The following is a 25,536-nucleotide window of genomic DNA, read 5'->3' as shown; positions in this document are numbered from 1 at the left end:
ATGGTTCCATCTCTTCTAGTACAGTTACATCAGAAGACATAGAATGTGGTGACATCAGAGGCCAGAAGAAACATCATACCAACATGAGTTTTCAAGAGGGAGAAGAGAAAAAGAGACAGGGGGCTCTCCCTTATTACGTGTATCAATCTCGGTGTGAACCCTCCACCACACCTTGGTGATATACTGACCTTGTGGGGTATGCGTAAAAGCAATCCGCAAGTGGGTATGTGGGTATAAGTGTTTGACTTACAAACGCGTGGGCTGCTGCACTCCCTACCGTCACTGGGCTCCCTCAGGCAGGGGGTCCAGTAAGTAATATAGACAACAATGTAGAAAAATGACGGTATTCAGGGGAGGCGCTGCTCTTATTGGAGGACAGTAAATGAACACAAGCCGGCACAGGACAAAGCAAATCTTTATTCGGTAATTTCGGACAACGCGTTTCGGCATTAAGCCTTCCTCAGGTCCATAACAAGGGCACTATAAAAACAGTATTGAAAAATATGTATGTATGTATATATATATATATATATATATATATATATATATATATATATATAACTATATGTAGAAACAAGGTCCCTGTTTTTGATTAATGGAAATAAAATGATATGATTAAAATTGTTTTCCTTTTCATATATATCTAAATGTGTATTACACGCATATATACACATGTGTCATTTAGCACTATAAAATTCATGTTCCAGTTAAAAGTAATAATCAATGTAAAGATTAAAAATAAAATAATTCTAAGAAAAAATACGTATATACATTATCTCTCTGAGATGCATGGTACATAGAGGTGTATCAAAGTTTATATAAAGAATATGATACTCTAAAATATGCAATTGAAGCAATACTTTATAATTAACAAAATTTCAATATTCATTTATGGTTACCATACTGCGGCATTTATTCCACAAGAAAACAACAGAGTATTTGAAAATGCAAGGTTTGAACTTACCACTCTTCGTTGTAGGTATAGAGTGAGTGTACTATGAGAGGAAAAGATAGTCTAGTAAAAAAAGTATTAAAAAATTGATGTGCAGTGTTTGTCTGCTTGAAGAGGAGTTACCTGGTCTTGGTCCTGTCTGTGCGTGGTGCCGGCGTGGTGTGGGAGTGTGGGCCGGGAGCGCACTTATACAAGCAGGGAATCAATTCTGTTTTTATAGTACCCTTGTTATGGACCTGAGGAAGGCTTACTGCCGAAACGCGTTGTCCGAAATTACCGAATAAAGATTTGCTTTGTCCTGTGCCGGCTTGTGTTCATTTACTGTCCTCCAATAAGAGCAGTGCCTCCCCTGAATACCGTCATTTTTCTACATTGTTGTCTATCGTACCAACATGAAATGGACCATAGCCACCGTCACTCATCTGAACCTGCACTCTCTTCCTGTGCATGTCAGTCTATGGTGTTTGTTGCACTGCTGTACCAGTACAGTACAAGATCTTGTGGTGGGTGCCATGCTTTAATCTATTCCTACATGAAGATTGGATAAAGTAATATATGCAGGGAGTACAGCCTGTGCATCTGCCAGATCTATAACAATTCCACTGAGACCATCATTCAGATGGCCGGGAAACAAAAGGTGAATGCAAAGTTTTGTGAAAGTGAGATAAGTCTGTGCCACCAGTACTTCTGGGTCACTATACCTGGGGCACAGTGCCTTGGCTCTTACCATACGAGGACCTTAGGGTCAAGTCACTTTAGGGCCACACATTTGGTCAACCTGGGAACACAAGTAGCTTTGGACCAACCCTGAAACCTGTTCTACACCGTGTATATATCCATTCTGCCTCAGTGGTTTTAAGACTGAACACTGATAAGAACTGATGCTACACTTTATCTTAGCCAAAAGGCAGAGAAGCTATGTTCTCTATTGTGTTAACCTCTTAACGCAGTACATAGCATCATCTGTAAAAATTTATACTGGCTATATAATCCCTTTACAGGGTCATTAATATATATATATATATATATATATATATATATATATATATATATTAAATAAATATTTAATAAAATAATAAATATATACTGAATAGGACCCAAAACGGACCCATATGGTACTCCACTAGTAACAGTGACTTAATCAGGGTAAATACCATTAATAACCTTCCTTTGTTTCCTATCATTGAGCCAGTTACTCACTCCACTTACACACATTAGGGACAGGTCCACAAAATTTGGGACTGTTGGGGAGTATATAGACTAGACAGTGATGGGCAAAAGCTGGAGGATATAATCAAGAAGCACGAAGAAAGGAAGTAGATTTCAACCTGATGCAGAAAAATATAGATCAGATATAATACATTTGTATGTGCAATGCAATTTACACAACTTGTATTCTGTAATAATGAATTAGAGGTAGGGTCTCGCATGCTGTATTTTTCTGCATATTTGCTGCTGTGTATTTTCCTACCCATTGAAATCAATGTGTAGCAAAATCAGCTGTGTATTTTGCTACCCATTGACTTCAATAGGTAGGAAAATATGCAGCAGCAAAATACAGCACGTGTGTCTGCTTCAGTAAAACATTTTCCAGAGGCTGTGAACATATTGCATTGTGGTGACCACAGTGTTGCAGTGAGTGGTGGGGTAAGATGGTATTAACCCCTGGGGCAAGATGTTGTTAACCCCTAGTGTTCGTGACACCTGGATGTGGTTGTTTTGGTATAGGGCATAGCCAACAACCAGCCAAGAAACGGCATGCAGTAAATGAGAGTCCACAGCAAGGATTTGAAGCAACTTGAACTTTTACTTGGAAAAGGCAGATAACAGTCTTTACAACTAGCCAACTTCCACAGAGGTGACCGAACACAGGGAACCTCTCAGGCTTACTTGGACTTGTAGTTATTGTAGTAATGATGCAGGCCACTGTACTACTGTTGTAACTTTGGCGGGACAGTAGTGAACTTGAATTGTAGAGGTAGATTTCACTTACAGTTTAGTTGTGGCTGCAGGTTCTTAGGCTTTGGCCTAGATAAGCTGAACTTGAATGGTACAGGACTTTATGCTTTCTTTAATGCCAGGAACTAAGAGAGTGCAGGAACAAGAGAGCGAATATACAGACTACAGCTCCTTTTATACTAGGGGGCTGGACTAAAGCCCATTGGTAGCTGGTTGCCTGGGGTATCTGTGCCCTTGAAACTCTGGGTATATCATGTGATTACAAGACACATGACCAACATTTTATACAATCTGTACAGCTTTATACATACTGACACAGACAATAAATGAACATATTGAATATACAAGGCACTTATACCATATAACCTGGGGGAAACCCTGCAGGAGGCCCTGTGGACGTGAAGGACTCTGCCTGAGGGGACTTAAGGACTGTACAGAACGGTGTTCTGTACTGGGACACCAAAACCCCCTTACTTAATAAAAGTCGCCCTCGACGTCTGTCCCCTTAGGGAGAGGAGCGAAATGGCCACTGGGCCATATGCAGTCCTGAAGCATTACATACAACGTCCAATTCCAGGCTGATAAAATAAACAAAAAAATGATAATCTGATGATAAGAGTCTCTGTATACAGTATAATGTCCATACATGCTCTGCAAATTTGATGAATGGATAAAACAGGATAACTTTAGGACTTGCTTGAGATGAGGATTCAAATAAGGTTGAGATAAAGATAATGCATCCTTGTGAATATGACCATGACTATAGTGACATGCTTTATAACAATATCCTTTTTCTTTAAGTAGGTATAACAATATATTATTCACATCTAATGACTATGCAGATATTAGACATAGTTGACTACACATTTCTGATTGACCATGACTATAGTGACATGATTTATAACAATACCCTTTTTCTTTAAGTAGGTATAACAATAAATTATGCACATCTAATGACTATGCAGATATTAGACATAGTTGACTACACATTTCTGACCGACTAGAACATTTTATTACGATTATGACATCACACTTTATGACATTTGATTAGTACTAGGATATATCTGACTATGACTGACATTTATCTGACTAGTAGAGTATGACTGACATTTGACTGAAATTTGACTATTAGACTTGGTATGCATGTTAACGGCAATGCTTATACATACACTTTGAAATTATATCTCTATTTATTGTTTCTGTTAGACATATTACACCACTATTTATTTTTGCTGTTAGACACTGGTTGCGGATTGGGTTGCCTGAGGCTTTCTGGCCAATGCCTTGGCTGCTAGGGTCTATCGGCATCACACACTTACCCCTAGAACACTTTACTCTAGATAACATTTGACGTTCTGTTACCTTACTTTTGTAAGGGCATTTGGTCAGCTAAAGGAATACCTTCTGGCCACAAAAGTACCCTGGGCACGCAAAGACAATAAAGTACATTAGTTATGCAACATTTTAGTTACTAACAGTAGTGTGGACTGGTATTGGAAGGTTACAGTCCCTGATGTACATTTGACTGAAGTTTGTGACTGCTGTACATGACGTGATTTATGTGTACTGAATTTATGTGTGTACACTATTTAAGTTTTTGTGTACTGAATTTGTGTGTACACTACTGAAGTCAGTCTTGATATCGTGCAGGTAACTGTCCTTGTGTCGACCTTTGGGACCGACGCAACACCACCTCTTGGGTCTCAGGAACACTCTCTTCTTCAGGAGCCCTTTGTGTTTCCAAAGTAGAAGGACACTCTTGCGGACTGGATTCAGGAACTGTACTTGGTCCTGGACCTGTAGGATCCATGCAAACTGGTGAACTTGAATCCGGAATGAAAGCAGAAGCAACAGGAGACAGGTTAGAAGCAGGTGAGGAAACCAGGGATTGTTGTACTGGTGCTTGGTATGGCATAGCACAGAAGACTGCAGGCTGGTTAGAGGAGAACATCGGTACTTCCATTGACAGGTGGATTCCTTCTCCTTGTACATACTCCCTCACTGGTCTAGCAGCTGTGGGAGTAAGGAGAGGAGGCTCAGGCCGTTCTTCTCTGAGGCACAGTTTTATGCAATTTCGATGGACCACCTGCGGTTCGTAGCAAGTCTTCTGGACCTCATAGACATCTTAGTCTGGATATGGCACTGCGGTAATAGTGTAGGGTTCCGTTTCCCAAAATGGAGTCCAACTTATGCGTCCTTGGGAACTTCCGCACCCAAACTCTATCTCAAAATTGTAAAGGCTTGGCAGAAGAATGACGGTTATAGTCTCTCTGCTGTCTTTCCTGGGCCATTTTTTTCCCAACAATCTCCTTCGCTTCTTGGATTCTCCTCTGATGATCGGAGACCCAGTCTTGTGAAACCTGTGGAGAGGTGTTAAAGGGCGCTTGTAGCCCAAATGCTTTTGTCAGTTGTCCATGCCGTTCCATCATCAGGAAGAATGGAGTGTACCCCGTGGAGCAATGGATGGTGTTATTGTAGATCTCCAACAACTCTGGCAACAACCGGGGCCACTCTTCATGCTTGGACACTGAGGCTGCTCGCAGCATGTGTATGAAGACCTGATTGATTCACATAATCCATTACCCTAGGGGTGGTAAGCTGTTGTCTGGAGCTTATTGCAGTCATGGAACTGAAAAAATTCCTGGAACAGTTGAGCCTCGAAGGCTGTTCCCCGATCTGTGAGGACCGACTCCGGACATCCCAGGGTTTGGACCCAGTTGGAGTAGAACATCTGTGCAGCAGTCTTCATTGTGAGGGCCTTGACAGATACTACTTGGAGTAGTGATCCACCATGGTGAGAGTGTAAGAGCATCCAGCCCGATTAGTAGACAACTTTACATGGTCCAACGCAACCAACTGGATAGACCTTTCACTTTGGATGGGGTGAAGAGGTGCTCTTGCATCCTTGCGGAGATTCTTGGTGACGTTACAGACAGTTCATTCACCACACCATCTTTCGATGTCACTTCGCATCCCGATCCAATAAAACCTCTGCCTGACAGTGGACTCAGTCTTGTGGATTGCAAAGTGCCCCAACTGATCATGGTAGGCGTTGAGGACCATTGCAGCATACCTTCGGGGAATCAGGATCTGATGGAGTCGCTCACCAGAGACTGGATCCAGGGAATTCCGGTACAACAGTCCCTTGTGTACAAACAGTCAGTTCCTTTGTCGCCACAACCTCTTCAACTCATAGTCACACTGAGACCGGCGTAGACGGGTTGGTACCTTCTTCATCAATAGGTAGTCCAACAGATCCCCCATGACTCGACTTTCGGCCTGTAGAGTCTTCCATGTATAGAGGTCTTCCGGCCATTCGGGACAGCACATCTGCATTCACGGTAGACTTGCCACTTTGGTATTTGATGTTGAAGTCATAGTTTGCTAGCCTGGAGGCCCACCGCTGTTCAATGGCTCCCAACTTGGCAATATTAAGATGGGCCAACGAATTGTTGTCCGTGTAGACGGTGAAAGGGGTAGCTGCTAGATAGTCATTGAACTTCTCGGTAACTGCCCAGACCAAAGCGAGGAGCCCCAACTTGAAGGAACTGTAATTGGAGCCATTCTTCTCTGCACCTCGTAGATGTCTGCTGGCATAGGTTAGCACCCTTTCTTTACCTTCTTGAACCTGGGACAAGACAGCACCCAAGCCTTCACAGCTGGCGTCGGTATACATTCTGAAAGGCTGACCATAATCAGGATACGCCAGGATAGGTGGTTCGGTCAACAAATACTTAAAGGAGTACTCCGAAGCTAACCTTTTATAGGGGAATTGTAGCATGAGGCAAAGTTATATAATATTCTAATATACTCACGTTTTCCATATGGTCTTTTTCCCGGTCTTCTCCTTGCTTTTCTCTCTGGCCGGAAGCTGGGTCTTCTGATGACGCTCGACCTGTATTTCTTCTTGATCTGCCGCCATCTTCGCCTGGTGACTCATCGCTCCCATGAGTCACTGCGGGCTGTGCCGGCCTCCCAGCCCGGAGTCGGCTACTCCCCCAAAGTTGATTTATTCTGCGCATGCGCAGTACTACGCAAATAGCGTAGGGCTAATGCTAGTGCTGCGCCTGCGCTACATAGAATGTACTTCCATATACTGTTCCTCGAGTACTATATACACTGTACACCGCTCCAGCACCCCCTGCTCTCCCTATACCCTGTGCCTCCCTTTAGCCGCTGATCTCGCCCTATCCCCCAGTATATGATCCGCCCCGCCTGGAAGCCTCAGGTCTCGGGGGCGCGCCTGTGTGTTCTCCGGCATTACAGCTGCGCGGACCCGGGGTCAGGGAGGAGGAGGACGGCGGAGGAGCCACAAGTGGAGGCGGCGGTGACAGCAGGGCAGAGCGGCGGGCATCATCCCTCAGTCTCCGGGGTGAGTGACACTACAGACCGGGGGAGGGTGGCAATGGCAGCATGCTTGGCCACCGGCAAAACTTTCACTAGTTGTGTGTGAGTGGGAGAGAGAGGAGCCCCCTGCAGGGGAGAAGGGGCAGGTGTGCCAGGTGAGGAGGGGGCACAGCCTGGACCCTGGGGGGAACTACTCTCTGGGGTTGGGGTGCCCAGTGCAAGGAGCAGTGAGTTACTTTGCAGAACTGGGGGCAGCATGGGCACTGTTTGCAGGAATGCATTACATATAATGTGTGTTGTAATGGGGGAGCCCCTTTAACTTTAGGGAGTCTGTAGTGAAGCAGCTTTGTGGGGTCACCCCAAACTCTATAGCCCTGCTGTAACATGGATACATGTGTAAGACAGTGGTCTCCCAGCTGTGGACCCTCCAGCTGTTGCAAAACTACAACTCCCAGCATGCCCGGACAGCCTTTGGCTGTCCGGTCAAGCTGGGAGTTGTAGTTTTGCAACAGCTGGAGGCACCCTGGTTGGGAAACACTGCGCTAGTGGGCACATGGAAGGAGGGAAGGAGCTGTGGGCGTTACTTTATTATAATTTATTATAATTTCCTGGGGGGGGGGGGGAGGGGGAGAAAGCAGCAGCTAACAGGAAGCTAGTGCAGGGAGTCATGGGAAATGTAGTCTTTATGACATGGCTGCCTACTGCTACAGGTGGCTATTACAAGAGAATGGCTGGGCCAAATCTGACAAATGAGGTATCGCTGGAAAGGTCTTTGAAAGAGCTATCAGATGAGGTAAACTTTTTAAGTACCAGCGCTCCTGAGTACTCCTTTAAGAGTATTTGTATTTGTTAACTGATCTTCGGCCCACTTGATAGGCAGTCTTCCTTTATAGTTTTCCTTTGCAGTACCCCAGAGGAGAGCTGTAAGAGGTCCAGCAATCTGTGCAAAGTGGGGAATGAAGCGGCGGTAGTAACTGGAAAATCCAAGGAAGCTCCTAACGTTCTTTACTGTGCGTGGAGTAGGCCAGTTCATGACAACACTCACTTTTTCTGGGTCAGGCTGAACCCCCTCCGTGTTGACGACATGGCCTAGGTAGTGGACCTGTAGCTTCAACAAATTACATTTAGAGGGCTTAATCTTCAATCCATGATAGATCAAGACTTGGAATACCTCTGTCAAGTGGTCAAGATGCTCCTGATAAGTCTGAATAGACAATGACATTATCCAGATATAACAGCACGCTTTGGAAGTTTAGATGTCCTAGGCATCGCTCCATCAGGTGTTGGAAGGTAGCAGGGGCGTTGCATAGCCCAAAGGGCATGCTCTTGAATTCAAATAACCCCCTCAGAGTCACGAATGCCGTGTTTTCCCGGTCCTCTTCAGCCATCGGCACTTGCCAATATCCACTGGTCAAATTCAATGTAGAGAAGTATGCGGCTGATCCCAAAGCAGTTAAGGACTCTTCAATCCGGGGTAGAGGGTAGGCATCTTTATGCGTGACGTTATTCAACTTCCAATAGTACATGCAGAAATGGATAGTCCCATTTTTCTTCTTAACAAGGACCAAGGGAGCAGCCCAGGGACTCTGACTCTCCTGGATGACATCAGCCTCCTTCATTTCAGTCAACATTTTCTTGACCATCTGGTACATAGCTGGGTCCACTGTGTCTCTCCTTGATTGGGGGACTTTTGCCTGTCAGGATCCGGTGCTGTATCATAGTAGTCCAGCCAAAATTGGTGGGGTGCTTGCTGAAGGCCTCCTGGTACTGTTTGGCCACTTGAATGACTCCACCCACCTGTTCTCTTGGGGTGCTCTCGTCCCCCACTTGGAGCTGGGTCCACCATGGCTCAGGATGACTGGTGTTAGGTCCATGAGCTGTGTGGGCTGTCCGCTGTCGGGCCACCTGCGTCTTGGTGAGGATGTCCTTTGGCCCAAGATGATACAATTGAGCAACAGGAGTATAGTTCGGCAGCATAGTGGCAGTCAGATAGGTTGACCACATGGACCGGGACTTTCCCATTGGAGACAGTAAGCAGGCTTCTCGCCGCTCGGACTAAATTGTAGTCTTCCAGCTGTGTTGGCTCCAGCAATGCTTGGTAATCTTGGTTATTAACCCCAGGTCGGGCACGGCACCAGATGAAGGTTTCTGTATGAGGCTGTAAGACTACTGACCTGATGACCTGAATCCTTACCAGGTAGATCTCTCCCTGGCGGTTGACAAATTTTTGCTCTGCTTGAAGAGTCTTCAAGTGGTGTTGCGCAGCCCGCCGGCCCTGAAGGTAACATGTGAGGGAGAGAGGCATGCAAAGATTCTACTATTTCATCAAAACAGTGTCTCATAATGTGAATCCAGGTAGAAAAAACAGACATGGCCGCACATCCACAATTTTGTATTATGATCTAATTGCTTCTCAGCATAATTTCCAAAACTAAAAGGTTGTTAGTATACATTTTGATCAAAAGGTACAATGCCCACTCGCCACGTCAAGGCCACCTATTAAGATTGGGTCCCTAACGTTCCTAGCATAAAATGGTGTAGCACTGGGCGACGTCCACCACCGCCGCGACACCAGTGCCCACAGGGGGAACGACCCACTGGCAGAACGGCCCCAGTGCCACCCAAACCAGTTTCCAGGCCACACCCCCCACAGACACAGCGCAGCGGCAGCAACGGACGCTGCACAGCACCACACCAGTGTGAACAAGGTGTAACAGCACACTTACCATGTGCTCCCAGTCAGACTGGAAGGCTGCTAGAAAATGAAAGGGCCTTGTGTAGCTACCTGCTACTTATATAGGGTTGGGCTGAGGGGGTGGGGAGGAGTGCAGGCCAAGTGGAAAAAACAAAAAAAGGGAAGGGATAGAATACACAATGTAAATCCAGGTAGAAAAAACAGACATGGCCGCACAACCACAATTTTGTATTATGATCTAATTGCTTCTCAGCATAATTTCAAAACTAACAGGTTGTTAGTATACATTTTGATCAAAAGGTACAAAGCCCACTCACCACGTCAAGGCCACCTATTATGAGTGGGTCCCTAACGTCCCTAGCATAAAATGGTGTAGCACTGGGCGGCGTCCACCACCGCCGCGACACCAGTGCCCACAAGGGGAACGACCCACTGTCAGAGCGGCCCCAGTGCGACCCAAACCAGTCTCCGGGCCACACCCCCCACAGACACGGCGCCGCTTCAGCAACGGACGCCGCACAGCACCACACCAGTGTGAACAAGGTGTAACAGCACACTTACCATGTGCTCCCAGTCAGACTGGGAGGCTGCTAGAAAATGAAAGGGCCATGTGTAGCTACCTGCTACTTATATAGGGTTGGGCTGGGGGATTGTCTCATAATGTTCATGCCTAGTATGAACTCTGCGGCCCCCTTATCGAGTACATTAGTCACAATTACTCCTTGTCCTCTGAGGACATACTCTCCCACTTGAATGGTTAGCTTCCAGTACTCATGCCTGGGTACTGGTTTCTTGTTCCCTGCCGTCACTTTAAAGTTGACATCATCAGGTTCACATAATAACTCAGGACCCTAGTATTTAGGGAAGACATCTTTAGGTATTGTAGACACCTGGGAACCCGTATCAATTAGGGCCTTTAGCTGCCTCCCTTCCACAACAACCTTTACAAAGGGGCATGGGGCGACGTAAAGGGAAAGTCCTGACTTGGTGTATGTTGAATCTGGACCTGGTGACGATGCTCGTGAGGGCCGGTACTTGACCTCAGAGGATTCCCGTTTAAAGCCCAACACTGGGTTCTCCAATGTCCGGTTCTATTGCAGTGGCTACAGAAGGGCCTCTGAGTCCCTGGAGGTCTGTTGGAAGGGAAATTAGGTACATTAGCAGGACGGGGAGCAAAGGCAGGTTTTCTAAGGGGAGGTGTCTCTCGGCTAGGCGGACTGGTCTGGCTAGCAAGTTCTTTAATGGCCTTGGTCAACTGATCAAAGTCCTGCCTAACACTTTGCAAGTCTGAGGCCGCAGGGATGGGTGGGGCAGGTGATACTGGTACAGGAGCTGGTGGTGATCGTGGAACTGACCTAGCAGATGCTCCCAGTGTCTCAGAGGAGGAGGAGCTAACTTCTTCAGCCTCGGACCCCGACTCAATTACTTGTATGGCTAGTCTCTTGAAAGCAGGAAAAGACAAACTAGGATTTTGCACTGCTAACATTCTAATCTGGGCTTTGTCCAACTTGTTTTGCGCCCCATTTATAAATCTGTCCATTAGCACTTTGTTGCCCTGCTCGGGCGTGATGCTGTCTAATCTCTGTACAGTTTCTAAGGCATTTTGCAAAGCTACAGCATAGGCCCAGAGAGTATCACTTGGTTTCTGCCATCACTCGTAAAGGCGGAGGTGTACCTCAGATGGGGAGTGAGGCTCAAACACTTGGTACAGTCCCTCAAAGATCTGCTTCACTGTTGCCTTCTCGGAGGCTGGCCAGATGCCGATTTCTTCCAGTGCTTATCCTTGTAGCTGTCCAGTAAGCAACTGCACCTGCTGATTAGGGGGAAAAGAATAGAAAACAAAAAGACTCTGTATCTCCTCCTTGAAATCTCGCAAAGTGAAGGGATCCCCATTATAGGTGGTAAGAACAGGGTTCCCCAAGAAGACTGGTGCAGCAACAGGAGCCCCTAGACTGTTGCACTGGACTGGAGGTGGAGAGGGTAGAACCCTACTAGCAGACTGGGGTGATCCCACTGCTGGAGTCGCAAGAGCACCTTCATCCTGTGGACCAGATGAGCTGGGTGCTTACATCTTGCAGGCTTGATCGGGTGCGCTGTCGCTGCCAGAAGGTTAGAGTGCGCTGGTCTTGTAGTCTTGTCTGAGTGCATTGTCACCGTAGGATGATTAGGTTATGCTGGCCCTTTAAGAATTTTTGCGATGTGCTGCACTGGCTTGGGTGACCTACTTCTGGAGTCCCTGGAGGTATGCTGTGCTCCCCGATACCTTCTGCTGGCTTCTGCATAGTCTGTGCAGCGGTGGTCTGGTACACTGATGCGGGCGCAGCTGCCGGAACTTTTTGCTTCTTGCTGCGACCGGAGGGCTTCCGGTTGGGCCCGGTTAAGAAATCCTTCCCCACCGCAACACAGGAAAAACTTTTTGTTCCTTCTGGCTGGCCAAGGAGGCGTGACCACGGAGGACCAGCGGGGTGCAGCTGCGAACGCTCGTGCGCGGGGACGCCCGGGACTGACTTTTAACCCTTGCATGTACTTTGGCAACAACACAGTATTCTTCCCCTCCCCCCTTACTTTTTCTAGTGCCCCGGCAAAGCACAATTTCACTAACAATGTCCCGTACACTTGTAGGCACAATTCTTGCAATAATGGTATACACCCGTTTTCTTGTTGCGGGTGGCCTGGTGGATGAATAGTTAACCTTTTAAGGACCCAGCCATTTTACACCTTAGGACCCAGCCATTTTTTGAACATCTGACCACTGTTACTTTAACCCCTTAAGGACACATGACGTACTGGAAAGTCATGTGTCCACTCCCGATCTATAACGCGGGGCCACGGCGTGGCCCCGCGTCATAGCGGTCGGGCCCGGCCTCTAACAACGGCCGGGACCCGTGGCTAATAGCGCGCGGCATTGATCGCTGTGCCGCGCGCTATTAACCCTTTAGACGCGGCGTTCAAAGTTGAACGCCGCGTCTAAAGTGAAACCGAAAGCATGCCGGCTAGCTCAGTGGGCTGTTCGGGATAGCCGCGGTGAAATCGCGGCATCCCGAACAGCTGACAGGACAGCGGGAGGGCCCCTACCTGCCTCCTCGCTGTCCGATCGCTGAATGACTGCTCAGTGCCTGAGATCCAGGCATGAGCAGTCATGCGGCAGAATCATCGATCACTGGTTTCTTATGAGAAACCAGTGATCAATGTAGAAGATCAGTGTGTGCAGTGTTATAGGTCCCTATGGGACCTATAACACTGCAAAAAAAAAGTGCAAAAAAAAAGTGAATAAACATCATTTAACCCCTTCCCTATTAAAAGTTTGAATCACCCCCCTTTTCCCATAAAAGAAAAAACACAGTGTAAATAAAAATAAAAATAAACATAAATGGTATCGCCGCGTGCGGAAATGTCCGAATTATAAAAATATATCGTTAATTAAACCGCAAGGTCAATGGCGTGCGCGCAAAAAAATTCCAAAGTCCAAAATAGTGCATTTTTGGTCACTTTTTATATCATGAAAAAATGAATAAAAAGCGATCAATAAGTCCTATCAATGCAAAAATGGTACCGTTAAAAACTTCAGATCACGGCGCAAAAAATGAGCCCTCATACCGCCCCATACACGGAAAAATAAAAAGTTATAGGGGTCAGAAGATGACAATTTTAAACGTATTAATTTTCCTGCATGTAGTTATGATTTTTTCCAGAAGTCCGACAAAATCAAACCTATATAAGTATGGTATCATTTTAACCGTATGGACCTACAGAATAATGATAAGGTGTCATTTTTACCGAAATATGCACTGCGTAGAAACGGAAGCCCCCAAAAGTTACAAAACAGCGTTTTTTTTAAATTTTGTCGCACAATGATTTTTTTTCCCGCTTCACCATAGATTTTTGGGCAAAATGACTGACGTCATTACAAAGTAGAATTGGTGGCGCAAAAAATAAGCCATCATATGGATTTTTAGGTGTAAATTTGAAAGAGTTATGATTTTTTAAAGGCAAGGAGCAAAAAACGAAAATGCAAAAACGGAAAAACCTCCGGTCCTTAAGGGGTTAAACATTAATAACTCTGGAATGCTTTTAGTTATCATTCTGATTCCGAGATTGTTTTTTCGTGACATATTCTACTTTAACATAGTGGTAAAATTTTTTGCTAACTTGCATCCTTTTTATGAAAAATTTGAAAATGTTGCATTTTTCTAACTTTGAAGCTCTCTGCTTGTAAGGAAAATGGATATTCAAAATATTTTTATTTTTTATTCACATAAACAATATGTCTACTTTATGTTGGCATCATAAAATTGACAAGTTTTTACTTTTGGAAGACACCAGAGGGCTTCAAAGTTCAACAGCAATTTTCCAATTTTTCACAAAATTTCCAAAATCACTATTTTTCAGGGACCAGTTTAGGTTTGAAGTGGATTTGAAGGGTCTTCATATTAGAAATACCCCACAAATGACCCCATTATAAAAACTGTACCCCCAAAAGAATTCAAAATGATATTCGATCAGCCTTTTAACCCTTTAGGTGTTTCACAGGAATAGCAGCAAAGTGAAGGAGAAAATTCACAATCTTCATTTTTTACACTTGCATGTTCTTGTAGACCCAATTTTTGAATTTTTACAAGAGGTAAAAGGAGAAAATGTATACTCATATGTGTAGCCCAATTTCTCTCGAGTAAGCATATACCTCATATGTCTATGTAAAGTGTTCGGCGGGCGCAGTAGAGGGCTCAGAAGCGAAGGAGCGACAAGGCGATTTTGGAGAGTACGTTTTTCTGAAATGGTTTTTGGGGGGTATGTTGCATTTAGGAAGCCCCTATGGTGCCAGAACAGCAAAAAAAAACATGCCATACCATTTTGGAAACAAGACCCCTTGAGGAACGTAACAAGGAATTAAGTGAGCCTTAATACCCCACATGTGTTTCATGACTTTTGCATATGTAAAAGAATAAAATTAAATTTCACTAAAATGTGTGTTTCCCCCCAAATTTCACATTTTTGCAAGGGTTAATAGCAGAAAATACCCCCCAAAATTTGTACCCCATCTCTTCTGAGTATGGAGGTACCCCATAAGTTGACCGGAAGTGCACTATGGGCGAACTACAATGCTCAGAAGAGAAGGAGTCATATTTGGCTTTTTGAGAGCAAATTTTGCTCGGGGGCGTGTTACATTTAGGAAGCCCCTATGGTGCCAGTAGAGCAAAAAAAAAAAAACATGGCATACCATTTTGGAAACTAGACCCCTTGAGGAACGTAACAAGGAATAAAGTGAGCCTTAATACCCAACAGGGGTTTCACGACTTTTGCATACGTAACAAAAAAAAAATGTTCACTAAAATGTGTGTTTCCCCCCAAATTTCACATTTTTGCAAGGGTTAATAGCAAAAAATACCCCCCAAAATTTGAAACCCCATCTCTTCTGAGTATGGAGGTACCCCATAAGTTGACCTGAAGAGCACTATGGGCGAACTACAATGCTCAGAAGAGAAGGAGTCATATTTGGCTTTTTGAGAGCAAATTTTGCTCGGGGGGCATGTCGCATTTAGGAAGCCCCTATGGTGCCAGGACAGCAAAATAACCTCCACATGGCATACCATTTTGTAAACTAGACCCCTTGAGGAATGTAACAAGGGGTACAGTGAGCATTTACCCCCACTGGTGTCTGTCAGATCTTTGGAACAGTGGGCTGTATGAAATTTTTAATTTGCACAGCCCACTGTTCCAAAAATCTGTCAGACACCAGTGGGGTATAAATTCTCACTGCACCCCTCATTACATTCCGTGAGGGGTGTAGTTTCCGAAATGGGGTCACATTTTTTTTTTTTTTTTTTGCGTTTGTCAAAACCGCTGTAACAATCAGCCACCCCTGTGCAAATCACCTCAAATGTACATGGTGCACTCTCCCTTCTGGGCCTTGTTGTGCGCCCCCAGAGCACTTTGCGCCCACATATGGGGTATCTCCGTAGTCGATAGAAATTGCATTACAAATTTTGAGGGGCTTTTTTCCCTTTTACCTCTTGTCAAAATGAAAAGTATAGGGCAACACCAGCATGTTAGTGTAAAAAATAAATTTTTTTACACTAACATGCTGGTGTAGACCCCAACTTCACCTTTTCATAAGGGGTGAAAGGAGAAAAAGCCCCCCAAAATTTGTTCGGCAATTTCTCCCGAGTACGGCGATACCCCATATGTGGCCCTAAACTGTTGCCTTGAAATACGACAGGGCTCCAAAGTGAGAGCGCCATGTGCATTTGAGGCCTGAATTAGGGATTTGCATAGGGGTGGACATAGGGGTATTCTACGCCAGTGATTCCCAAACAGGGTGCCTCCAGCTGTTGCAAAACTCCCAGCATGCTTGGACAGTCAACGACTGTCCAGCAATACTGGGAGTTGTTGTTTTGCAACAGCTGGAGGCTCCATTTTGGAAACAGTGGCGTACCAGACGTTTTTCATTTTTATTGGGATGGGGAGGGGGGCTGTGTAGGGGTATGTGTATATGTAGTGTTTTTTACTTTTTATTTTATTTTGTGTTAGTGTAGTGTTTTTAGGGTACAGTCAAACGGGCGGGGGATTACAGCGAGTTTCCTGCTGCGAGTTTGAGCTGCAGCGCAAAACTTGCTGCATCGCAAACTTGCAGCCTGATACTCACTGTAAGCCCCCTGCCCATGTGAATGTACAGGGTAGGGGGGAACCTCTAGCTGTTGCAAAACTACAACTCCCAGCATGCACAGTCTATCAGTGCATGCTGGTAGTTATAGTTTTGCAACAGCTAGAGGCACACGGGTTGGGAAACACTGAGTTAGGAAACAGATAATGTTTCCCAACCAGTGTGCCTCCAGTTGTTGCAAAACCACAACTCCCAGCATTTTCAGGCATGCTGGAAGTAGTAGTTCGGCAACATCTTTAGAGCCAGATGTTGCCGAACTACAACTCCCAGCATGCTTGGAGTTGTAGTTTTGCAACACCTGGAGGACTACAGTTTGCAGACCACTAATACAGTGGTTCCCAAACTGTGCCCTTCCCGATATTGCAAAACTACAACTCCCGGTATGCCAAAATTGTCCAGGCATGCTGGGAATTGTAGTTCTGTAACATCTGAAGGGCCAGATGTTACAGAACTACAACTCCCAGCATGCCTGGACAGTAAGGGCATGCTGAGAATGTGTAGTTTTGCAACATCTGGAAGGGCACAGTGGTCTCCAAACTGTGGACCTCCAGATGTTGCAAAACTGCGACTCCGAGCATGCCCAGACGCCAAGGGCTGTCTGGGCATGCTGGGAGTTGTAGTATACAGGGTCCCATTACAGCAATGCATGTCGCTTTATGGCGAGGTGCATTGCTGTAAAGGGCCCGACCGCGGCTGAAGAGGAACTCACCTGTCGCCGCCGTCTTCATCGCCGGGATCCGGGTCTTCAGGGACAAGGTAAGATCCGGGGCCGGGCCCCAGCACTCCCCCGTCCCCCGCCGTGTCCTCCGGTCTTCCTCCCGTCCTCTCCGGACTTCCAGGGGCGGGCAGGGCGGGAGGAAGTAACCGACCCCCCTGTGATTGGTCGGTTAGCTAACAGACGGATCGCAGGGGATAGGAGGAGGTGGCAGGCTTGCCACCTCACTCCTATACTTTAGCATGGTCCTGGCTGTCTGTGACAACCGGGATCATGCAAAATTACCGGGCGATCGGGTCCCAGATACCCCATCAGCCCGGTATCGCCGCATATCGCAAGGGTGATTTCCCTTGTGATTTGCGGCGATCGCTGACATGGGGGCCTACATGGCCCTCCTCTGCTTTTGCCTTGGATGCCTGCTGAAGCATTTCAGCAGGCATCCACTTCCAAATCCTGCCCGGCACGCGGCAGGGACCGGAAAACGCCAGGGCGTATGGATAAGCCCTGGGTCCTTAAGGGGTTAAAGGCACACACCCGTAATCTGTTCGCAGGATGCCACAATAGTATGGGGAACACAGGGAACCTCTTAGGCTTGCTTGCAAGTCTATGGTTGCCACGCCCCCTCCCATAGACTTGCATTGAGGGGACGGGCGTGACGTCACACGGGGCGGAGTCCTGATGTCACGGACTTCCCTTCCCGAAGTCACAACTCAGACCCTCCAGCGGTTCCGGTGAAAAAAAAGGTGGGTGCCGCAAGCAATAATGCGGGGGTCTCCAGCGGTGGGACCCCCACGATCAGACATCTTATCCCCTATCCTTTGGATAGGGGATAAGATGTCTAGGGTGGGTGTACCCCTTTAAGGACTGTACAGAACCATGTTCTGTACTGGGACACAACAGCATTTATTGTTAAAAAGAGACTACATTTTGGTGGAGATTCATAATATAAATAAATATATTATTATTATTATTATTTTATATTATTATTTTATATTATTATTACTATTATTATTATTATTATTATTAATTATTAGATTTTAAAAATCTGTAATGGAAAATCCACAACAAAATCTGGCCGCAAAATCTGCATCATTTCAGATAAATAATAATAATAATCTACAGTCACATCTGCATCATGACATGATGATTTTGTTGAAGATTTGCGGTAAAATCTGCCCTTCAGATCATGGCCTATTATAAAATAAATAAATAAATACAAAAGAACACCCTATCCCATTCAGAACATGATCCTTTCTGGCTGCAGCATAATCTTTGTCCAAGCTTAAGCACAGGCAGGGCCAGATTAAGGCTGCCTGGAGCACTTCGTTATGATGGGGCCCCCCAAAAAAATAAATGGGCCTGGGCATATTAGAACTGTGGCTTTTTTTTTTTTTTTTTTTTTTTTTTTTTTGTGGGTGTCACAGGAGTCAGGCCCCCGTTAAAATAAAATGGGCTGCATGGTCTAAAATCACTTCAGTTCAGGTCACTCTTTCCAGCTGTTGCAAAGCTACAACCCCCATTATGTCTGGAGAGCTTCAGGCATTATAGGAGTTGTAGTTTTGTAACAGCTGGAGCCTCAAATTGGGGTACAGTGTCATCCATTATTACTGCAAAACTTAGAAGTGATGAGAGATCTAATGGGACAGTCAGGAGAATACACAAACATAAAATGACTCACAGGAGACATCTTCTCTGTTGTCTTTCCTTTTCTTCTTCATCTGGTCCAGATGCCAGGTCTTCTTCCAGCTCCATCTTCCTCTGTAAAGTTTGACGCCTTGACATCATTGGTTCCTCACTCTGCCAGCCGATCCTCATCCTCTGTATAAAGACAACAATCATTATAACCCTTCAAGAGACTGTGCTTCCTAAATATAATACTGCCAAACCCTGTGTGACCTGTATATTATACTGCCAAACATCATGCCCTCTAAAAATAATACCACACACTGTGTCTTCCATAGTGTGCCCAGAGCAGCAGAATCCCATTGAAAACAAGTGAAATTCTGCTGGCGGAAGTTCATAGTGTGGATGAGCCCTAATTCCCCCAGACCCCTAAGTCCTACTCCAGACTCCTGCTCCCAGAGACCCCTAAGGCTAGGTTTCAACCTTTTTTTTATCTGCAAAAACACAGAAAAACTGCTACTGCTTTTTCCTGTGTTATGATAATTTTTTGGCATTGTTTTTCTTGTGCTTTTGCCTTCTCCGGAAACTTAGCCTCAAGGACCAGGGGACGACTAAGGCTAGGTTTCCGGAGAAGGCAAAAGCACAAGAAAAAAAATGCCAAAAAATTACCAAAACACAGACTTCAACACTCCTGGTCCTTCTCCACTATTCCACTTTTATGCACCCACACTGTGCTGCCGGGATATAATAGTGCCACACACTGTGCTGCCAGGATATAGTAGTGCCACACACTGTGCTGCCAGGATATAATATTGCCACACACTGTGCTGCCAGGATATAATAGTGCCACACACTGTGCTGCTGGGATATAATAGTGCCACACACTGTGCTGCCAGGATATAATAGTGCCACGCACTGTGCTGCCAGGATATAATATTGCCACACACTGTTCTGCCAGGATATAATATTGCCACACACTGTGCTGCCAGGATGTAATAGTGCCACACACTGTGCTGCCAGGATATAATAGTGCCACACACTGTGCTGCCAGGATATAATAGTGCCACACACTGTGCTGCCAGGATATAATAGTGCCACACACTGTGCTGCCAGGATATAATAGTGCCACACACTGTGCTGCCAGGATATAATAGTGCCACACACTGTGCTGCCAGGATATAATAGTGCCACACACTGTGCTGCCAGGATATAATATTGCCACACACTGTGCTGCCAGGATGTAATAGTGCCACACACTGTGCTGCCAGGATATAATAGTGCCACACACTGTGCTGCCAGGATATAATAGTGCCACACACTGTGCTGCCAGGATATAATAGTGCCACACACTGTGCTGCCAGGATATAATAGTGCCACACACTGTGCTGCCAGGATATAATAGTGCCACACACTGTGCTGCCAGGATATAATAGTGCCACACACTGTGCTGCCAGGATATAATAGTGCCACACACTGTGCTGCCAGGATATAATAGTGCCACACACTACACTGTACTGCCAAGATATGAGTGCCACACAATGTACCCCAGAACATATTAGTGCCACACAATCTACCCCAGGAAATAGTAGTGCTACACAATATACTCTAGGACTTAATAGTGCCACACACTTTGCTGCCAGGATGTAAAAGTTCCACCCATAGTGCTGTTAGGATATCATAGTGTCACACACTGTGCTGCCAGAATATAATAGTGCCCCACACTGTGTCGCTAGGATATAATAATGCCTAACACTACACTGCCAGGATATTATGGTGCCATATGCTGTGCTGCCAGGACGTAATGGTGCGACACACTGCGTTGCTAGGACATAATAACGCCACACAATGTACCCAGGACTTAAAGGGAAACTGACAGTCGGTTCACCTGCACTAAACCCAATACACTGGGTCATAGTGCAGGTGAACTGGAGTAGAAAAGGGTATAACGTACATACATTTGTGAAGTAGTTTAGAAGATATTGTCCCCTGTAGATTAAATGCAGGGCAGCTTTGCTGGGCAATGGAGGCTGCTCCTGCTTCCCAGCCTCCTCCTGTATGAAGCACTAGGCCTATTCATTATTTGAATATTTATTACATATACACTCACTATATACATGTACTCATCAGACATTATATATACACTCACTATATACATGTACTCATCAGACATTATATATACACTCACTATATACATGTACTCATCAGACATTATATATACACTCACTATATGCATGTACTCATCAGACATTATATATACACACACTATATACATGTACTCATCAGACATTATATATACACTCACTGTATCCATGTACACATCACACATTATACATACACTCACTATATACATGTACACATGACACATTATATATACACTCACTATATACATGTACACATCACACATTATATATACACTCACTATATACATGTACACATCACACATTATATATACACTCACTATATACATGTACACATCACACATTATATATACATAGTTACATAGTTACATAGTTAGTACGGTCGAAAAAAGACATATGTCCATCAAGTTCAACCAGGGAATTAAGGGGTAGGGTACACTCACTATATACATGTACACATCACACATTATATATACACTCACTATATACATGTACACATCACACATTATATATACACTCACTATATACATGTACTCATCAGACATTATATATACACTCACTATATGCATGTACTCATCAGACATTATATATACACACACTATATACATGTACTCATCAGACATTATATATACACTCACTATATCCATGTACACATCACACATTATACATACACTCACTATATACATGTACACATCACACATTATATATACACTCACTATATACATGTACACATCACACATTATATATACACTCACTATATACATGTACACATCACACATTATATATACACTCACTATATACATTTACTCATCACACATTATATATACATATACATATACACTCACTATATATACACATGTACTCATCACACATTACATTACAAGCACCAATACACTTACATTTTCCCAACATTGAAGTAAGAATCAGGTCTATGTGCTCCCGGGGGCTGCAGACTTCCTCCCCAGCAGACGGAGCCATGCAGTGCAGACGGGGCCAGCCGAGGGGGAGGGGGCTTTTTAAGGAAGCACAGCCAGGATCTCATCTTAAGGCGGCAATACAGCTGTGTTGTGAGATCCTCGGCCAGCAGGAATTAGTTGTACCGAGGATCTTTTTGATACAGTCTGCTGCCTGTGATCTCCTTCCCCCGGTCCACTGGCACCATGCAGGGGACTTCTCAGGGTTTTTACATGGGGGGGGGGGGGTACAGCATGATGTAGGGGGGGCCTTGGCCCCCTCTGGGCCCTCCTTAGTGATGCCTCTGAACAGCAGTAGTGAGACTCAGGGAGCACAGCTGGGGCAGGGATAAGCCGGTGATGTCAGCAGTGTCCCTGCCCTGGCTTACTGTGCATGAGGCCCCGGTGAGTGCTGCACACACAGTATACATCCACACACACAATTATAATACCCCGTCATCCTCCTTACCTGCGGCCGCCATGAAGGGAGATCACCGATGAGGCCTGTTGCTGATCAGGTCCCGAGTCCCAGCAGCATCAGAGGCACAGACTTCCTACTTCCTTGCTCCCCTTCCTGGCTCCCGGGGCCTGCTGACAGTAGCGGGAGGGGCCCCCCTTGTTTCACTGGGCACATGGGGCCCGGAGCAGGAGCTCCATAAGCTCCAATGATAATCCGGCCCTGAGCACAGGTATGGACAAAGTCCATTAAGTGAGGGTGGGACTCTCAATTCTCTGTTCTGTTCTTTCAGACTGAAGCATTAAAAAAAGAGGGGGGGGGGGTACAGAACAGCCTGCAGTGATTGGATGAAGAGTTGCAGCACTCACGGAGAAAGATGAGTCATTTAGAGTCAGAAAATGCCTTCTCCAAAGCTCAGAATAACAAAGCAAATGAGCAACAGATACAAGGTATTCGTGAGAGAAATATAGGTGCTAAATACTTAAACATTACATGTACATAATCAGAATTAGGTACTGAGTAACATTTGCAAGTGTTACTCACAGCCAGAATAGCTCATGCAAGACCACCCTAACAAGTATCACAGTTTTAAGTCCACAGGGATGTAGCTATACATTGTGTAGAGATATCATTTACACCTGGGCTTGTAGACCCTTTGCCACATAAGAACACATAATTATTATAAATGGCACATGGCAAATGGTCGGCACTTCCTTGAAGAGGAGCTTTAGTTTACAGTATTGTAAATCCCCTGCATTAGTCTCCAGGTCTACGTCTTTTGTTTTATTATTGAGACTTTGGATAACAGAACCTTTGATATAATTATGATAAATAGAATATTAGGTTATTCATATATGTCTAAACTGATATTGGCACTTTTATATATGGCAGTTCCACATGGGCTGCCCTGATGTGTCTGCTATTACAATGGTGATAAGGATCGCCGAAAATAGGGGATCAGAGTTCTCAATAATATCATGCTCAATGATATTATTCTTATTATTATTCTTATAAGAGCAAGCAAGGTTAAGAACCCAACTGCATAACTTGAAAGCAAAGGTACATGTCTCTCTGTAAGGCAAAGGAAACATTTAGCATTACTCTACTCCAGTTGCTTGCAAATTCATACCATCCAACCACAAAAAATGGCATTTATACTTTCGCATCTAATGAAATGATGTTATATTGCTGGGATATGGTCGGTGAGGCTCTGACCTTGGGGATTCCACTGAGCAAGGGATTGAAAGAGACACATACAACAAATATTCCCAAAGGTATAAATAATTCCCTTTAAACAACTTTATCACAAATTGTAAACCTTTATTTTTCTAAATAAAAAATTAGTATTAAAAAACAGATGTGACTTAACCCCTTAACCCCATAAGGACCAGGTCAATTTTCACTGTAGGACCAGAGCATTTTTTGCACATCTGACCACTGTCACATTAAGCATTAATAACTCTCGGATGCTTTTACCTTTCCTTCTGATTCCGAGAGTTTTTTCGTGAAATATTTTACTTTATGTTAGTGGTAAATTTTTGTCGATACTTGCATCATTTAATGGTGAAAAATTCAAAAATTTGATGAAAAAAATGAAAATTTTGAATTTTTCTAACTTTGAAGCTCTCTGCTTGTAAGGAAAATGGACATTCCAAATAAATTATATTTTGATTCACAAATACAATATGTCTACTTTATGTTTGCATCATAAAGTTGACATGTTTTTATTTTTGGAAAACATAAGAGGGCTTCAAAGTACACAAAATTTTCTAAATCGGAATTTTTCATGGACCAGTTCAGGTTTGAACACTCGCATGTTCTTGTAGACCAAGTTTTTGAAATTTTACAAGAGATAAAAGGAGAAAAAGCCGTCCAAAATTTGTAACCCAATGGAAATACCTCATATGTGGATGTCAAGTGTTCTGTGGATGCACTAGAGGGCTCAGAAGGGAAGGAGCGACAATGGGATTTTGGAGAGTGAGTTTATCTGAAATGGTTTTTGGGGGGCATGTCACATTTAGGAAGCCCCTATGGTGCCAGAACAGCAGAAAAAAAACAACAAGGCATGCTATTTTGGAAACTACACCCCTCAAGGAACGTAAAAAGGGGTCCATTGAGCCTAAACACCCCACAGGTGTTTGACGACTTTTCTTTAAAGTCGGATGTGTAAGTTAAAAAAATCACTAAAATGCTGGTTTTCCCAAAATTTAAAATTTTTACAAGGGGTTATAGGAGAAAATGCCCCCCAAAACTTGTAACCCCAAGTGCACTGCGGGCGCATTATAATACTCAGAAGAGTATTGGAAAGCAAATGGCTTTTGGAAAGTAGATTTTGCTGAAATGGTTTTTGGGGGGCATGTCGCATTTAGGAAGCCAGAACAGCAAAAAAACAGCAAAAAAAAAACACAAGGCATACTGTTTTGGAAAATACACCCCTCAAGGAACATAACAAGGGGTACAGTGAGCCTTAACACCCCACAGGTGCTTGACAAATGTCCACTAAAGTTGGATGTGAAAATGAAAAATTTGATTTTTTTCACAAAAATGCTGGTATTACCCCAAATTTTTCATTTTCACAAGGGGTAATCGGAGAACAAGGCTCCCAAAATTTGTAACTCCATTCCTTCTGACTATGGAAATACCCCATATGTGGATGTAAAGTGCTCTGCGGGTGCACTATAATGCTCAGAAGAGAAGGAGCGCCATTGAGCTTTTGGTGAGAGAATTTCGTTGGAATAGAAGTGGGAGGCCTTGTGGGTTTACAAAGCACCCTATAGTGCCAGCACAGTGCAACCCCCCACATGTGACCCCATTTTGGAAACTACACCCCTCACAGAATTTAATAAGGGGTGCGGTGAACATTTACACCCCACTGGCGTTTGACAGATCTTTGGAACAGTGGGCTGTGCAAATGAAAAATTTAATTTTTCCTTTTCACGGACCACTGCTCCAAAATTCTGTCAGACACCTGTGGGGTGTAGATGCTCACTGTACCCCTTAATACAATATGTGAGGGGTGTAGTTTCCAAAATGGGG

The 25,536-nt window shown here is 44.6% G+C and overlaps 1 protein-coding gene and 1 non-coding gene across 3 annotated transcripts in view; one reads left to right on the top strand and one right to left on the bottom strand.

Annotated features, from left to right (window-relative positions):
- Positions 1–1,675: 1,675 nt before the first annotated feature.
- On the bottom strand, positions 1,676–1,872 carry LOC130359954 (U2 spliceosomal RNA). The gene has a single exon (XR_008890508.1). It is a non-coding gene; the product is annotated as a U2 spliceosomal RNA (small nuclear RNA).
- A 5,345-nt stretch (positions 1,873–7,217) lies between these two features.
- Positions 7,218–25,536, top strand: part of LOC130358010 (arylsulfatase H-like) — a 135,672-nt gene continuing 117,353 nt past the window's right edge. Inside the window, exon 1 of one of the 2 annotated variants that reach the window (XM_056560809.1) lies at positions 7,218–7,283. The gene's annotated coding sequence lies outside the window, so the exon portion shown is untranslated. Of the gene's footprint in view, positions 7,284–8,002; positions 8,052–25,536 lie in introns of those variants that run through there. The other variant, XM_056560808.1, reaches the window with a different exon arrangement.

The sequence above is a fragment of the Hyla sarda genome, chromosome 2, assembly GCF_029499605.1.
Source record: "Hyla sarda isolate aHylSar1 chromosome 2, aHylSar1.hap1, whole genome shotgun sequence".
NCBI classification, from domain to species: domain Eukaryota; kingdom Metazoa; phylum Chordata; class Amphibia; order Anura; family Hylidae; genus Hyla; species Hyla sarda.
Note: the sequence above shows the minus strand (reverse complement) of the source record. Positions and strands in the feature narration are given on the sequence as shown.